Raw genomic sequence first — 17,364 nt, 5'->3', positions numbered from 1 at the left:
TCCACCTTCCACCCTCTCCATTTGCTGGCCCCCACAGGCTGCTGAGTTCTGGCACAGTCTCTGAAGGCCAGGGGCAATGCCCTGGTCGGGTGGCAGGCAAGCTTCCCATCACCTGCCCACACTGTGTTGTCGGAGCTGGGAGTCCTGCAGAGCATCAGCCTTGGGGTGGGGTAGATGCAGTTAAGATCTACTGTTCATCATGTTTGGAACCTTGGCTCCCAGACAAGGTCTGACAAGAAAGGGTAGATAAAAGGTTGCAGGGGTGAGGCAAGGTCTGCTGTCCCCCTCGGTCCCATTCCCAGCCAGGGGAACAGGCAGCACAGGTAGAAATCCAGCCATCCCATGGAGAGGGTGACCCAGCTCTTGTGGAAGACCTGCAGGGACAGACTCCACTGACTTAGTGGCAAAAGCCTCTAAGCCCTTTAAGCTGGAGGCTCGCATGCCCAGGACAAACCAGCAGCCAGACAGGGTCCTACAGTTTCAGCAGTGAACTTCCTAAGTGTTACAGTGTCACACCTCAAGCAGCCCTACATTCTCCTATTTTCTCCAACATCTGTGATTTTCCTGCCTCTCTCCCACTAGACAAGCTTTCTGAGGGCAGAAATGGTGTGTCAAGGGCCTCTAGACCCTGCCCAGGGCCTGGCACAGTGCCCTTGTAAACTACAAACCCTCCCACCATTTGCAGAACGAATACATGAGTGAATAACCCATGCAATCCTAAGAACAGCTGTGGCTATCCTATGTATTGGATGTGACTGCCTTTATTTCACCCGGAATGTACCTAGCCCTGAGGGAGGAGGTGGCTGGTAAAGGCCACTAAGAGTGAACCCTCCTTCCCTGTCTGGAGGAGGCAAGGAGATGACCTGTATGATGTTCACGTTGAGACCCTGTCGCTGTTACTCCATACCACCACTAGGGGGCAGCAGAGTTACAAGAGCCCGGTTTGGGAGGAGGGGTCCTCCCTCTTCTTTCCCGCTCCCAAATTCCTCTAATCTCCTCCTCCCAACTCCACCAGACTGACAAAGCTACGCAGTTGTAGTGGACTTATTTTATTGATGAGAAGGCCCAGAAGGGTAGCCCCATCAGCCTAGCTTGCACAGCCTGTTTAAGGCCCAGGTGTGACTAGACATCATCAGGGCACCTGCCTCTCTGCCCAGCACTCTTCCCTCCCCAACCCCACCAGCTGCCCCTGATACTTCACGAATCCATGGCATATTTCTTCCCAATGCAAGGTGTAATGGGTCCATGGTACACAGACCCAGGGCCAACCTTGGAGACAAGATGGCTGCAAGTCTGGGGATTCTCTTGGAGAAAGAAAACAGGAGAAAAGCAAGCAGGGGACTAGAGACCTTGTGGACCACGTGCTGAGATGGGGAGGAGCATAGACCTGGTAGTGGCCCCACCCATGGAGCCTGCACTGCTCAGACACTTCACTGTTTCCAGAATGGCTCCCCTTGACAATGGCTGATCATTAAATATAAGCACTCCAGCTCTTGCCCTTCCTCAACCTTGTCATAAAATGAGGCAGAGTGGAATCATGAATTCCAAATTGACTTCACCCCTTACTGGCTGTGTGGCTTTAGGTAAGTCCCTTCTGTCTCTGGTCTTCATCTGTAAAATGAGGGGTACCTACTTCACTGAGTCATTGGCAGATGAAATGAAATCACACAGTAACATCTGTATGTATCTAGAACAGGGGCAGTCAACCTTTTTATACCTACCGCCCACTTTTTTATCTCTGTTAGTAGTAAAATTTTCTAACCGCCCACCGGTTCCACAGTAATGGTGATTTATAAAGTAGGGAAGTAACTTTACTTTATAAAATTTATAAAGCAGAGTTACAGCAAGTTAAAGCATATAATAATAATTACTTACCAAGTACTTTATGTTGGATTTTCGCTAAGTTTGGCAGAATAAATCTTTATAAAACAACTTACTATAGTTAAATCTATCTTTTTATTTATACTTTGGTTGCTCCACTACCGCCCACCATGAAAGCTGGAATGCCTACTAGTGGGCGGTAGGGACCAGGTTGACCACCACTGATCTAGAACAATGTGTGACCCAGAGTATAGCTCAAAATAGTTGAGCTATACTTCTTGCCTCAGGTAACCTATAGCCACCTTCTGGATGCTACCACCACAGCATCCTTTGAGGCACTCCAAAGGCTGCCTCCTGCTAGCATGTTGGGGACCAAACACATTGAACACGTCCAGGGTACGGAGACTTTTAGTAATCTGGTGGGGGAGATCCTGAGGCACCCCTTGCATCCTCTCTCTGCCTCCCTTCATTTTGTTCCCTGCCCAGAAAAGCCTGCAGGGCAGGGTCCTGCCCCACGCTCTGCAGGGAGTCCTTCCTGCCTGCTCCTCTCCCCCATGCCCTGGCCCCTCTGAAATCCAGGCTCTGGCTGCCGTCCCTCTCCAGCTAGCACTGGGGCTCTTGGAAGCAGGCCCTGTGCTCACCTGCCTCTGGATCCCACCAAGCCCAGTTCCAGGCTCACATGCCAGGGCCTGGGAACCATTCTTTCTGACTAAGGCTGAGCCCTTACAGGTCATTGGTGCCAGTTTTCAGCTCTGGATGTGTGGGTGAGTATTGAGGAAAAGGGTGAGCAAAGCTGCATTGCATAAGAACCCAGTTACTAGGCAGCAACCCTCCGAATGGGAAGGGGCAAGAAAGTGGCTTAAAGCACAGTGCTCCTTTCCTACAAACCCACTCCCTCCACTCCTACTCCCCCATAGCCACGCCTGGCTCAAGAAACTGCTATGTTAACTCCCACTGACTAGAGTATGTATAGGCCTTTCAGGTCAGGCCAGGCTCGGCTTAGGTGGCGAGAACGCAGTGTATGAGATTGGGCCTGAGGGACCAGCCTTAGGCAGGTTTTAGGTGCCAGGACAAAGTTGGTGCCCCGCCTCTCCCGAGAACACACATGCCAGAGGAGGGCAGGGAGGGCCAAAGCCCTTTGAGGCATCAGGAAGCAGAAGGAAAGCTGGTCTGGGGACCTACCCTCCAGCCTGCTCTCCAGGGCACACCCAAGGCTGGGGCCTCTAGAGCTTTCCAGCTTCATGCCAAGCAGTGGGAGGTAAATCCCTAGGGCAGTGGTTCTCAAAGTGTGTGCCAGGGCACACTGGTGCACCCTAGAACAGTGGTCCCCAACCTTTTTTGGGCCACAACGGTTTAATGTCAGAAAATATTTTCACGGACCAGCCTTTAGGGTGGGACGGATAAGTGCACAAAATAAAATTATGTGGCCGGCGTAAAAACTGTGGTATTTTTAAATATAATTGTTGAACTTACAATATTTATTGGGCTAAGTTAAAGGAGGAATGAGCGTGTCCTCGTCCTCATTATTCAGGCTGTATTTAAATTTGTTATTCTGACAATGTTTCATGTTATTTATTCTGGGGGTTGGGGACCACTGCCCTAGAAGATTTCCAGGTGTGCCCTATGGTATTCCAGAGAAATATGTGCCTGTTGGGGACCAAAAAACCAACAGGGTTTTGGGAGTTTAGATTTTTGGGGGACAGAGGTGTAGGGAATTGGCTGTAAACTGACAGCCTGCCCAACCCCCCACCTCACTTGCCTGATTAGGCTGCAAAAGGCTGTTAAGCTGTGGTGCTGGATTGTTTACACTACCCCCCATGTTCCCTGGAAAGACTGGAGGCAAGTTTCTTCTATCCTTTGTTCAGTGTAAAGTTAAGATGATATGTATGGTGGGGGTTTTCTGCACTCAACACAATTAAGAGTAAAAAGAGAGGAATTCTTCAATGTATTGACGAGGAAATGAGAGTTTGCCTTTCAAATATATGCCCAAACATTGAAGAAATCGCTAGGACACATCAGGCTCATGTTTCTCATAAACACAAGAATGAAAAAACACATTTGCGCCGGGACCTGCTGAATTTACTAAATCTTACTAAGAATATATCTATATCTATCTATCTATCTATAGCTATATCTATATCTATATATATATAAAGATAACTTTTTTGTCGTTTTTTAATTTTTATTTTATTTATTCATTTTTAGAGAGGAGAGAGAGAGAGGAGAGAGACAGAGAGAGAGAAGGGGGGAGGAGCTGGAAGCATCAACTCCCATATGTGCCTTAACCAGGCAAGCCCAGGGTTTCGAACCGGCAACCTCAGCATTTCCAGGTTGACGTTTTACCCACTGCGCCACCACAGGTCAGGCTCGTTTTTTAATTTTTTAACCCCTCTTTTTTACGAATTCTAAAAAGTATAACTCAAAAAATGTAGCATAAAAAATTTTTTAGTGTCAGAATAAATTTAATTTTGTCGTATTTATTTTGTTTAATTACCATAAAGGCACGCTTGGACTTTATTTTTTTTCTTTAATATTTGACTTAATTATGATAACATATTTCTCAGAAATTTGTATATAGTGTGCCTACAATTATTTGTAGGATTTTAAATGCGCCCGACTTCAAAAAGTTTGAGAACCACTGCCCTAGGGTCTCTCTTATAGGGGACTTTCTTTTCCCTGGTGGCTGCAAAAGTGACTCAGAGTGTTTTTCCTAGAGCTGCCCATACCAGAGGCCAAGTGCTGCCCCTGTCGCCTGGCTGAGGCAATGAGGGAACAGGAGGTGAACACCCAAGCTCCACTTCAGAGAGACTTGCCAACACCAGGCCACATTGACCTGCGTGAGGCCAAGGCAGCAGAGGGCTCAAGCCAACGGAGGAATTTTCCAGGTGAACTTGAAGGGGATGAGCAAGGCTCAGCAAGGCAGTGGTGGTGAGAGGGCATCCTGTGGAGTGGCAGTGGCTCTTACCTGCGAGAGAATGTCAGGTTAGGAAGGTGCAGATCAGACCAGGAGGCCACAAAAGGCAGACCGAGTGGCTGAAGTGGTCCAGAGGGGCTCAGGGAAGCCTTGACAGCAGGGTCTGAGGAGGCTGCGCAGTGGTGGCCACACAGTGATTTAGGAAGCTGAAGCCAGAATGGGTCAGCCAGGAAAGACGTGGGGGGCAGTGGGGCAGGAAGGGTGGCAAGGAGAGCACACAGGTAGGAAGCTGTGTCCAGAGCCTCGTGGGAGGGTTCTGGGCCAGGCGGAGCAGTGGGGGTCCAGGGAGGAGTGAGCAGAGGCCTCAGAGTATTGGCATGGCTGAAAGGAGACAACAGTAAGGTGGAGAGGGGGCCCAGGCTAGACTTAGACTGTTGTGATTGGGACTACTCTACACTGGCTGGGTGACCTCAGGCAAGTTACTTAACGTCTCTGAACCTTGGATTTTTTAAATGTACAATAGAGAGAAAGATAAAACATATTTCCAAGAGAACCTGCCACACAGAAATACTTTTCTGCCTACCACAGAAATAATGGAGAGTCACTCTTTTTTCTTCTCTCCATTTTCCCAATCTTTTTTTTTTTTCTTTTTTTTTTTTGTGGCAGAGACAGAGAGAGTCAGAGAGAGAGACAGATAGGGACAGACAGACAGGAAGGGAGAGAGATGAGAAACATCAACTCTTTGTTGTGGTTCCTTAGTTGTTCATTGATTGCTTTCTCGTATGTGCCTTGACGGGGGAGGGGGGGCTACAGCAGACCGAGTAACCCCTTGCTCAAGCCAGTGACCTTGGGCTCAAGCTGGTGAGCTTTGCTCAAACCCGATGAGCCCACGCTCAAGCTGGCAAGCTCAGGGCCTCGAATCCGGTGCCTCCGCATCCCAGTCTGACGCTCTATCCACCGCACCACCGCCTGGTCAGGCCCAATCATTTTCTAATACGGTTACGTTACTTCTAATTGAGACCAAACTGACATACCATAAACTGCACAAATTGTGCGATTTGATAAGTTTTGCCATATGTGTAATCCATGAAACTGTCACCACAATCAAGATAATGAAACTAACTCTCAAACCCAAAACTGTCCTGGTGTCACTTTCTTTTTTTTTTTTTTTTGCATTTTTCTTAAGCTGGAAACGGGGAGAGACAGTCAGACAGACTCCAGCATGAGCCCGACCGGGATCCACCCGGCACGCCCACCAGGGGGCGATGCTCTGCCCATCCTGGGCGTCGCCATGTTGCGACCAGAGCCACTCTAGCGCCTGAGGCAGAGGCCACAGAGCCATCCCCAGCGGCCGGGCCATCTTTGCTCCAATGGAGCCTCGGCTGCGGGAGGGGAAGAGAGAGACAGAGAGGAAGGCGCGGCGGAGGGGTGGAGAAGCAAATGGGCGCTTCTCCTTTGTGCCCTGGCCGGGAATCGAACCCGGGTCCTCCGCACGCTAGGCCGACGCTCTACCGCTGAGCCAAACAGCCAGGGCCCCTGGTGTCACTTTCTAACATCTCCTCCCATCCCCTCCTCATTCCCACCACATTTTCCCCAGGCAACCATTGATCTGCTGTCATTAAATTAGTTCATTTCCTAGAATTTTCCAAAATTCTAGAATTTTTCAGACAGAATGATACAGTATGTATTCTTTTTTTTTTTAAGATTTTATTTATTCATTTTAGAGAGGAGAGAGAAAGAGAGAGAGAGAGAGAAAGGGGGGAGGACCAGGAAGCATCAACTCCCATATGTGCCTTGACCAGGCAAGCTCAGGGTTTCGAACCGGCGACCTCAGCGTTCCAGGTCGACGCTTTATCCACTGCGCCACCACGGGTCAGGCAGTATGTATTCTTTATGTGCTGCTTCGTTCACTCAGCAGTTATTTTATGATGTCATGTTCTAGCATATAGCAAAGGTCTTTTATTATTGAGTAGTATTCCCTCGAATGCATACCCCACAATGTGTTTATTTATTTGCCTATTGATGCTTAAGAAGCTCCCAATTTTTAGCTTTTACAAACAAAGTTACTCTGAACATTCAAGTATAAACCTTTGTGAGGATCTGTTTCATTTCTCTGATATGTTACTTTTTTACTTTTTTAAATTAAATTAGTTTCAGTTACTATTGACATACAATATTATATTCATTTCAGGTGTAGAACATAGTGATTAGTCATTTATATACAATACCTCACAGATTGAATACCCCAATAAGTCCAGTACCCATCTGGCAATAGGTTTGTTACTTTTTTTTAACAGTTTACTAGGATTTATGTGCCATTTAAAAAACATCAGTCCATTAGATCACGTAGAAATAAGTATAAAAAATGTTTGCAAAACAAAACATACTTTGAACACATGTAAGTATAGAGATGATCTGACATTCCGATTTTTCAGTCACCTCATTATGCTCTGGCAGCCAGCTCATCCTTGACTTCAAGTGGGGTAAGCCTCCTAAATCCAGCTCCATTGCAGAATCCAGCTTCTATGAAATCTCATTTGCCTTTCAACACTTTCCTTTAGGGTCAATATGGCTGTATTAATGGCATCTTCAGTTCTAGATCTTCGTTATATCTTTTCTCAAGGAAAGTTTTCCTGTTCACATAGTTCTTTCCGATTGCTGTGGCTTTCCAGGCAAAGTAAGCCCCTGATGGGTCTGACTGAAATAAATATGGTCATTCTTCATTCCAACCACAAATTAGTAAAGAAACTCCAAACGGACGAACACCACCCGACTGAGGATATTCTTGCATCACAGAAGCTACTCTCTGTACCAGCTGAGCTGTGGGAACAGGTTCTCGGCAAACAAGGTAATATTGCTGAGCTAGTTTTCGAGCTCTGTGCACAGACAGTCTGTAATCTGGGCACATGCCACTATACTGCAAGCCTATATGTTTGGCAATTGGCTCCACTTTGTGTGCACTTCGCTCATCATACAGAATGGGTTTCTGTTGCTTCTCAGTTGCTAATACACCATTTGCAGACTTACGGTAATTCCTACTGAAGGGGCTCCTCCAGCTACAGCGGCCACAGCATATTCCATCTGGAGAGGTTTTCCAGGCCGGCTGAAAGTCGTCAGCAAACAGCTGTAACCATGCTTCACCATCTTTACCTAGAGACTAGGTAAGTTACTTTTTAAAAATGAATTTTTGTTTTTGTATTAAGTGAGAAGAGGAGAGATAGTGAGATTGCTGCATGCGCCCCAACTGGGATCCACCTGGCGACCCGGTCTGGGGCCAATGCTCAAATCAACCGAGCTATCCTCAGCGCCCAGGGCCACACTCGAACCAATCAAGCCACTGTTTACGGGAGGGGAAGAGGGAGGGAAGGAAGTGGGGAGAGAAGAAAATGGTCACCTCTCTATGCCCTGACCAGGAATCGAACCCTGAGATGTTCATACACCGGGCCAATGCTCCACGGAGCCAACTGGCCAGGGCAAAAATGAATTTAATGCCTGCCGTTCAGGTGCAGATAGTTCATCTATGCTCTCTACAGGAAAACCTGAAACAGCAACTGTTTTACCTTCTCTGCTTTCTCTTGCAATTTCACAGGGTTCTTGTTCTCCTTGATTAAAACAGGGGCCAACCAAACCCTCTGCCTAGCTGAGGGCGGGAGTCTTAGCTGGCCTCAGTTTTGCCCCGCATTGTGAGCTCAAGGGTGGGCAGCCTGAGCTCATGGTTTCTCTGGGCTGCAATCCTGGAAGATATTCTCCTTCTTTTTCCAGGAAAAAAAATGTTTTAAATATGTGAAAAAGAAAAACCCCACAAAACATAAACAACAGAAATGGAAGCCCATATATATATATATATATTATGTTATTATATATTATTTCTGTTATTACCCAACAATAACTACACTCCAACTTCACCAGGTATTTATTGGGCACCTGCAAAGGGCCAGTCCTGGAAATACAAAGGTAAGCATACAATCCGGTAGGGGCAAGAGATATCATTAGAAGAAAGGACCCAGGAAGATAGGAGAGCTTGTAACAGGGGTACCTGGTCTGTCTGCGGGGGACAAGAGGAGGCCAGTTTGGCCAGAGCACACAGAGTAAAGGGTTGTGGCTCACAGCAGAGGTCCGAGGGCTTAGCAGAGGCCAGAGCACAGGGACTTGCAGAGTGCAGAGCAAGCTGGCAGCCTGGACTTCAAGATCTCAGGCTCCCTTCCCTCTTGTCTAAATTCCATCCTGAAAGTCCCCTTTTCTGACTTGTTCGATTTTCACTCACAATATGGCTCCCTGTGTTGGGGGAGCACATTTGAGAACTCAGGACTGGGGCTTGGTGCCCAGGGCAAAGATTCCACCAGGGCCACTATTTCCTCCTCTACCCATGGAAGCATGTGAGAATCCTATCTATTTAGTAGGGGTTAGTGAGTTAACTAAAGTGGGTGAAGCAGCTCATGGCCTGGCATTCTGTAGCAGCTCCACAAATATTTAGAGCTGGCCCCTGGGTGCTGAACAGCCTTGCCAGGGTTAGGGATCCCTGCCTTGGTTCTAGGCATCTTATTACCAGACCAACCAGGTAATGGTTGTTCCATATTCTCTCCACCCGCTACACACACGTGCAAACTGCTTCCAGCTGCACTTTGCCCAGATAAAGATTAGCCCATCTCCCCTTGTCTCCCACCCCTTTGCCCATAATCCTTCCAGTACACCTGACCCACCCCAGACTCTCCTCACCCTCTGCCAGCGCAGCGATTTATCAACCTTCTTCATCTCATGGCACACATAAACTAATCATTAAAATTCTGCAGCACACCGAAAACTGTGTTATCTATTCTGCCAATCTGACAAAAATAAAAAAAAGTATAATTTTGATTCACATCTGGCGACTATTGTTGTGTTGGCTGTTGTCATTATTTTATTTGACAATCTAAGGGAAAAGAGGTCAGCGCCCCTGACTAAATAGTCAGGTAATGTGTGTTTTTAAATTCTTGCGGCACACAAGTTGAAAATTGCTGCCCTATACAGAGACACCTGAGGACCAGGAGTGCCTCTGACTTCCTCCCGCCCCCTGCTCTACACTCTCAGGTAAGGGTCTGGGTCTTCTGGCTATGGGCAGGGGACAGGAGGAGCTCTCTGTGAGAGTGCGTGGTGAGTCTGTGTGGCCATGGTCCCTCTGGGTACAAATGTATGTGTACTATATTGGTATCTGTGCCCCTGTACCTCTTTGTGTGGGCGTCATGCTTCTGTGTGTGTTAGTCTGTGTCTCTCATGAATGCAATGTGGGTCTGTGTGCTGTGTGTCTATATTTCTGCATCTGTGTCTGCTCACCTGCCCCGGTCCCATTTCTGACCATGCCCTTGAACCTTCACTTTCTACCTAAGTTATAATTGAATTTACAGCCTCTTCCATGCCAGGCAGAGGGTGTTTGCTGAGTGTTGAAGGGATTGAATGATTAGTTCCCTTTCATAGCTACCAACTCCTGTCCCTCAAGCACCTTGCCTGAATTGAGGAGAGACAGTCTAAGGCCCCCTTTTTTTTTTTTTTGAGGTTTAATTGACGTATATTAGTTTAAAGTGTACAATGATTTTACCTTCTGATCCCCTTCACCCATTTCACCCACCCCCTAACACAGAGCCATTCTCAGTGCCCTGCCAATGCACTTGAACCAATTGAGCCATGGCTGTGGGAGTGGAAGAGGGGGAGAGGGGTGGTAGAGAAGCAGATGGTCGCTTCTGCTGTGTGCCCTGACCAGGATCGAACCCAGGACATCCACATGCCGGGCCAATGCTCAACCACTGAGCCAACCAGCCAGGGCCTATATCTTGTTTTTTGATAACAGCCATTCTAATAGATGTGAGGTTGTATCTCATGGTTTTTATTTGCATTTCCTTGATGATTAGTGATGTCGAGCATCTTTTCATGTACCTGTTGGCCATCTGTTTGTCTTTTTTGGAGAAATCCCTATTTAGATCCTCTGCTCATTTTTCAACTTGATTGTTTGTGTTTTACCAAAGCCTGTCTTTTCTTTCTTCCAAGCCAGATTCTGGCTGGCCCTAAGGTTTTCTCTACTGCTCCCTTTCCCAAGCCCAGCCTCATCGTTTCTTCCAGACTCATCACTCATTAAGGGGAAAGATCAGGGGGCAGGGAGGGCCATGGGCATAGCTTGGAGACTGACTTCAGCTGAACATTTGTGGTACAAGTAGAAGCCAACTAAAATGGGGCCCCGGTTAGGATAGCTCAGTTAGTAGAGCATCATCCAGGTAGGCAAAGGTTGTGAGTTTGAGCCCTGCTCAGGACACATGCAGGAAGAAATCTATGTTTCTGTCTCTCTCCTTTCCTCTCTCCCTAAAATCAACTTTAAAAAAGAGGTGCAGAGTAATGCGCTCTTTCTCGCTCCTCCACACCGGCCTTGGCCTCCTCGCCGCCTGTCAAAAATGGTCAAAGAAACCACTTACTATGATGTTTTGGGGGTCAAACCCAATGCCACCCAGGAAGAATTGAAAAAAGCTTACAGGAAGCTCACTTTGAAGTACCACCCTGATAAGAATCCAAATGAAGGAGAGAAGTTTAAGCAGATTTCTCAAGCTTACGAAGTGCTCTCTGATGCAAAGGAAAGGGAATTATATGAGAAAGGAGGAGAAAAGCAAGTAACGAAGGTGGAGCAGGTGGCGGTTTTGGCTCCCCCGTGCACATCTTTGATATGTTTTTCGGAGGAGGAGGAAGGATGCAGAGAGAAAGGAGAGGTAAAAATGTTGTGCATCAGCTCTCAGTAACCTTAGAAGATTTATATAATGGTGCAACAAGAAAACTAGCTCTACAAAAGAATGTGATTTGTGACAAATGTGAAGGCTGAGGTGGTGAAAAAGGAGCAGTAGAGTGCTGTCCCAATTGCCGAGGTCCTGGGATGCAAATAAGAATTAATCAGATAGACCCTGGAATGGTTCAGCAAACTCAGTCTGTGTGCACAGAGTGCCAGGGCCATGGGGAACGATCAGTCCTAAAGATAGATGTAAAAGCTGCAATGGAAGGAAGATAATCCGAGAGAAGAAGAGTCTAGAAGTTCATATTGACAAAGGCATGAAACATGGCCAGAAGTAACATTCCATGGTGAAGGAGACCAAGAACCAGGACTGGAGCCAGGAGATGGTATCATTGTTTTAGATCAAAAGGACCATGCTGTTTTGACTCGAGGAGGGGAAGGCCTTTTCATGTGTATGGACATACAGCTGGTTGAAGCACTGTGTGGCTTCCAAAGGCCAATATCAACTCTTGACAGCCGAACCATAGCCATCACCTCTCACCCAGGTCACACTGTCAAGCATGGAGATATCCAGTGTGTGCTAAATGAAGGCAGGCCACTTTATCGTAGACCATATGAAAGGGTCGCTTAACCATCGAATTTAAGGTAAACTTTTCTGAGAATGGCTTTCTCTCTCCCGATAACTTTCTTTGCTGGAAAAACTCCTACCTGAAAGGAAGGAAGTAGAAGAGACTGATGAAATGGACCAGGTAGAACTGGTGGACTTTGATCCAAATCAGGAAAGACGGCGCCATTACACTGGAGAAGCATATGAGGATGATGAGCGTCATCCTAGGGGCGGTGTTCAGTGTCAGACCTCTTAATGGGGCCAGTGAGTAACACTGCTGGCCTTTATATACTGTAGTGAATGAGTGAAGGACTGTAATCATAATATGCTCACTACTTGCTATTGTTTTTATTTTAATATTCAACTATAGTAGTGGGGTTTTTTTGGGGTTTTTTTTACAGAGACAGAGAGAGAGTCAGAGAGAGGGATAGACAGGGACAGACACACAGAAAGGAAGAGAGATGAGAAGCATCAATCATTAGTTTTTCTTTGTGCATTGCGACACCTTAGTTGTTCATTGATTTCTTTTTTTTTTTTTTTGTATTTTTCTGAAGCTGGAAACGGGAAGAGACAGTCAGACAGACTCCCGCCTGCGCCCGACCGACTGGGATCCACCCGGCACGCCCACCAGGGGCGACGCTCTGCCCCTTCGGGGCATCGCTCTGCCGCGACCAGAGCCACTCTAGCGCCTGGGGCAGAGGCCAAGGAGCCATCCCCAGCACCCGGGCCATCTTTGCTCCAATGGAGCCTTGGCTGCGGGAGGGGAAGAGAGAGACAGAGAGGAAGGAGGGGGGGTGGAGAAGCAAATGGGCGCTTCTCCTATGTGCCCTGGCCGGGAATCGAACCCGGGTCCCCCGCATGCCAGGCCGATGCTCTACCGCTGAGCCAACCGGCCAGGGCCTCATTGATTTCTTTCTCATATGTGCCCTGACTGCTGGCCTTCAGCAGACCGAGCAACCCCTTGCTCGAGCCAGCGACCTTGGGTCCAAGCTGGTGAGCTTTGCTCAAACCAGATGAGCCCGCACTCAAGCTGGCGACCTCGGGGTCTTGAACCTGGGTCCTCCGCATCCCAGTCTGACGCTCCATCCACTGCGCCACCGCCTGGTCAGGCTATAGTAGTGTTTTAAAAGTTAAATGAAGAATAAACTCAAATATAAAAACTCTGAAAAAAAGAAAAAGAGGTGTAAGGGGCCTGTCTTGCAAAGTGCTGAACTGTTGTATTGGGAGTGTGTGTGTGTGTCTGTGTTTGTAAACATTTGTGCTTCTATGTTCAGCAATTATATGAGTACCAGAGTCCTGATGTCAAGTATTTGGTCTTTACATTACATAATGTATTCTGATTTGTGGGCCAGAAAAATGAAGGTACTATATATGCACTTGGTTCATTCTAGGGTTGTCCATTGTGACCTACATTCCAGCCCCAAGCAAGATGAGGTCAACCTTGGCACCAGAGTACTCAGCAGCTCCATCCAATGGGAACACACTTATTGGTAGATGACAACTTGGCTCAGACCATACTCCTGGTGGAAGGAGACAGGAACAAGCAGCTAGGACCCTGGAAGACTTTCCATTCTCCTGCAAAGGTCTTTAGATCCTTGGATCTTTCATAGGTCCCTACCCCCAACCCCACCTGCTCTTCCCTGCTCTGGGTGAACTGATGTCACCACATCATCATCTCCCACCTTCACGCCAGGTGTTTATACACAGGCACAAGAATCTTTTTTTTTATTATTATTGAGAGGCAAGGAGGCATGTGTCCTGAGCTGGAATCCACCTGGCAAGCCTCCTACAGGGCGATGCTCTGCCCATCTGGGGCCACTGCTCTGTTGCTTGGCAACCAAGCTATTTCAGCACCCAAGGCAAGGCCATGGAGCCATCCTCAGCGCCCAGGGCCAACTTGCTCAAACTTTTCAAGCTATGGCTGTGGGAGAGGAAGAGAGAGAGAGAGAAGGGTGGAGAAGCAAATGGTCGCTTCTCCTGTGTGCCCTGACTAGGAATCAGATCCTGAACTTCCACACGCTAGGCTGATGCTCTACCACTGAGCAAACTGGCCAGGACTGGGACAAGGATCTATAGGAACTGGAGACTATGACCTGGCACATGGTAGGCACACAACATGAATAATTAACATGATTGACACTGACCCAAGTGGAACTGAATTAATACATGATTGTGAGTCTGGGGTCAAATGTGAGGGTGTGGGGTTCAGGGGCCAGTGCATGATGCTTTCATGTCTCTGTCTACCCACCATGTGGGTAAACCCACTGTATCCATTTAACACCCATGCCTGGCACCTACTCAGTGCTCATACTGGGTACCAAGCTAAGCCAGAGGGAGCAGTTTTATCTCTTTTAGCCCTTGAATGGGCTGTGTGTATACAACCCTGGAAGGTAATAAGGAAAAGTTGAGATTTAGATTACAGTAAACTGAAATTTACTCATGTGAACTATAGATATTCCTTTTGTCACTCTCTGCACCTGTCCCATAAAGATGGAGCCAGGTAACTACTGTGACTGGGAGACCTGGAAGAAAGAAGAGAGAAGGAAGGAGAGTGGTAATGGTAGGGACAATTAGTCAGCTATATCAATTGCATGGCAAGAGTGTGTGTTTGTGTGAAGGTGGTGTTAGGGTTCCAAAATGAAAACAATCTCTTATATTGTGTAGAATGCTTCACAGTTTAAGAAACATCCTCACACCTCCTTCATCTCACTTGTAAGCAGATAGGTGCTTTTCCCATTGTACGCATGGAGCCCAGGGAAATTAGGAGTTATGCTCAGGGTGAGGCATGGAGGTGTAGCTAGAACTGGAGCCCAGAACACTGTTCTTGGCAGCTGTACCATTGGCTCCCCTCAAACAGAACAAAAGATGATCCTGGCCTGACCGGGCGGTGGCGCAGTGGATGGAGCGTCGGACTGGGATGCAGAGGACCCAGGTTCGAGACCCCGAGGTCGCCAACTTGAGCACAGGCTCATCTGGTTTGAGCAAACATTCCACCAGCTTGAGCCCAAGGTCACTGGCTCCAGCAAGGGGTTACTCGGTCTGCTGAAGGCCCGCGGTCAAGGCACATATGAGAAAGCAATCAATGAACAACTAAGGTGTTGCAATGCGCAATGAAAAACTAATGATTGATGCTTCTCATATCTCTCCATTCCTGTCTGTCTGTCCCTGTCTATCCCTCTCTCTGACTCACTCTCTGTCTCTATAAAAATAAAAATAAAAGATGAGCCTAGCCATCAAGAAATATGCTCATTGACTAGGCAGTTCCCACCAATGGAGCACTTCAGAACATCCAGGACCACTCAGGTTGGTTACTGAAGAATGACCCCAGTGGTTTATAGCTGAGCAGGTGGGGCAGGAAGGATGGCCCAATCTGAACAGATATCCTGCAGGAAGGCAACACAGAGTTGAGCAAGAGAGATGTTCAAGTGGCAGGAGATATGAGCAAGGCTAAGAGAAGGGAAGAGAAGAGATCATAAGCAGTAGCCAACAAACAGCTGAGGGTCTGAGCAGAGATTGGGCTGAGAAAAGTGGGATTTGAGGAGGAGCAGATGAGGAGGCTGGGTGGACTTGCTCAGGGTTTGCCACGGCAGAGTGCCTCCCATAGTGTTATGAAGTTCAGCTGAGGTTTGGACAGATGATAGGGTGGGGACAAGAACCCACACTTCCTAATTGGCCTCACCCCACCCAGGAGGACTCAGTCAGCTCTTGAGCAAATGAGAATGCACCCCTGAACTTTGAACTGACCTTCAATATACATATATCTGTTATTGAGTGAATGAAGGAAGAAATAAGGGGTAGGCAAGTGGCCAAGTCTGAGGAGCCTTGTTGGAGGTGGGGGGTGGGCACAAAATCAGCACCAGGCTTCTCACTGCAGAACAAAATGAACAAAGCTGCTTCTTTTTTCCCTTTCTCTCCCACAGATCGGAAGATAGGAAAGTTTTCCTCCCTGCGGCCATATCCTCTGGGCCTCTAGTCACCTTCCTAGACCTTCTCAAATGAAGAGTAGGGAGCAGGCTCAGCCACGGGCCCCACAGTACTCACCCACCCCCTGCTGGCTGCAGCCTCTCTTCAGCTGCTCTCCTGTTTTCCCATCTGTCTCTCTCTTTCCTCACATCCCCTCCCTGCCCCAGCAGCTCATCCTCTATCCTGCTGCTTCCCCACCTGTTCATGCTTTCCTGCCTTCCTGGCTACCCCCACCGCCTTCCTGGATGGCTGGCTTGCTCCCAAACCCCAACCACACTACAGGGCTGCAATGACTTGCCTAGGCCAGAGAAGATAGACTACCAGTTCCCCTCCCTGCTCACTTAATCCCTCCATTGGTTACCAGCAGTAGACTGAGCTCCTAGGACTGGAACTGGTTCCACCATAAAAAGAGTCATAGGACAGGCTGGCAGGGCAGGGAGGGGCTATTTCTAGGCATCACTGAGCCTGGAAGGGGCAGGAGCTGCTCTAACATGGTCACAGAAAAGCCCCTAGTCCTGCAGCCTGCCTACCCTCCCCTATGAGCCCCCTTCCCCAGGCTTAAGCCTTTACCAGAGGCAGAAGCAGACTGGGAAGTTATACTACCCCTAGAGTAGGGGCATAGCTCTCCTTGCTCCCTCAGGACCCCAGGCAATGTGGTATCTCTCTCCTCTTCCCTGGGCCTGTGGCAGGAGGCAAAGAAACTCCTCTGTCTTGGGGCCTCAGGAGTGGTTCCAGCCAAGACAGAAGGTTAAACCACCCTCTTTCTGGTTGTAGCAGTAAAAGCCTTGATTTTACTTTCTATTCTTCCTGGTTTCTTGAGTCTGGCACCTGTTCAGGAATAGGCACGAGCTCACACACACTCCCACTGTCCTGTATATACAAGCATGCAACCCATATGCATGTTTCTGTATATACATACATGTATATGTATCCACCCATGCATATATACACAGACACAGCTATTTGTATGTAAATTACACACACCCTTGTACCTATACCATATGCATGCACTACTTACATAGTGAATACATACACCCTTACCTTGCCACCTCTTACCTTTGGTCTCCTCCTACCTTTCATCTGCCTTCTTCCTCCTCCTCCTCCTCCTCCTCTCCCTCTTCCTCCACTCCACAAATCCCCTGACCTTGCCTTCTGTTCCATCCTTGCCTCTGGCCCACAGTGAGCTCCTCTGTAGCCTCCCCAGCCCCACCCTCACTTCTAAGTAGTCAACTTGCAGTTGCTAGCATGGCAAAACCTCTAGTCGAGGGGTCCCCAAACTTTTTACACAGGGAGCCAGTTCACTGTCCTTCAGACCGT

The 17,364-nt window shown here is 48.0% G+C and overlaps 2 pseudogenes; one reads left to right on the top strand and one right to left on the bottom strand.

Annotated features, from left to right (window-relative positions):
• Positions 1 to 7,178: 7,178 nt before the first annotated feature.
• Positions 7,179 to 7,879, bottom strand: LOC136376639 (proteasome subunit alpha type-2 pseudogene; annotated as a pseudogene).
• A 3,219-nt stretch (positions 7,880 to 11,098) lies between these two features.
• LOC136376375 (dnaJ homolog subfamily A member 1-like) lies at positions 11,099 to 12,340 on the top strand (annotated as a pseudogene).
• Positions 12,341 to 17,364: the final 5,024 nt, after the last annotated feature.

This window comes from Saccopteryx leptura, chromosome 6, assembly GCF_036850995.1.
Source record: "Saccopteryx leptura isolate mSacLep1 chromosome 6, mSacLep1_pri_phased_curated, whole genome shotgun sequence".
NCBI lineage: Eukaryota > Metazoa > Chordata > Mammalia > Chiroptera > Emballonuridae > Saccopteryx > Saccopteryx leptura.
Note: the sequence above shows the minus strand (reverse complement) of the source record. Positions and strands in the feature narration are given on the sequence as shown.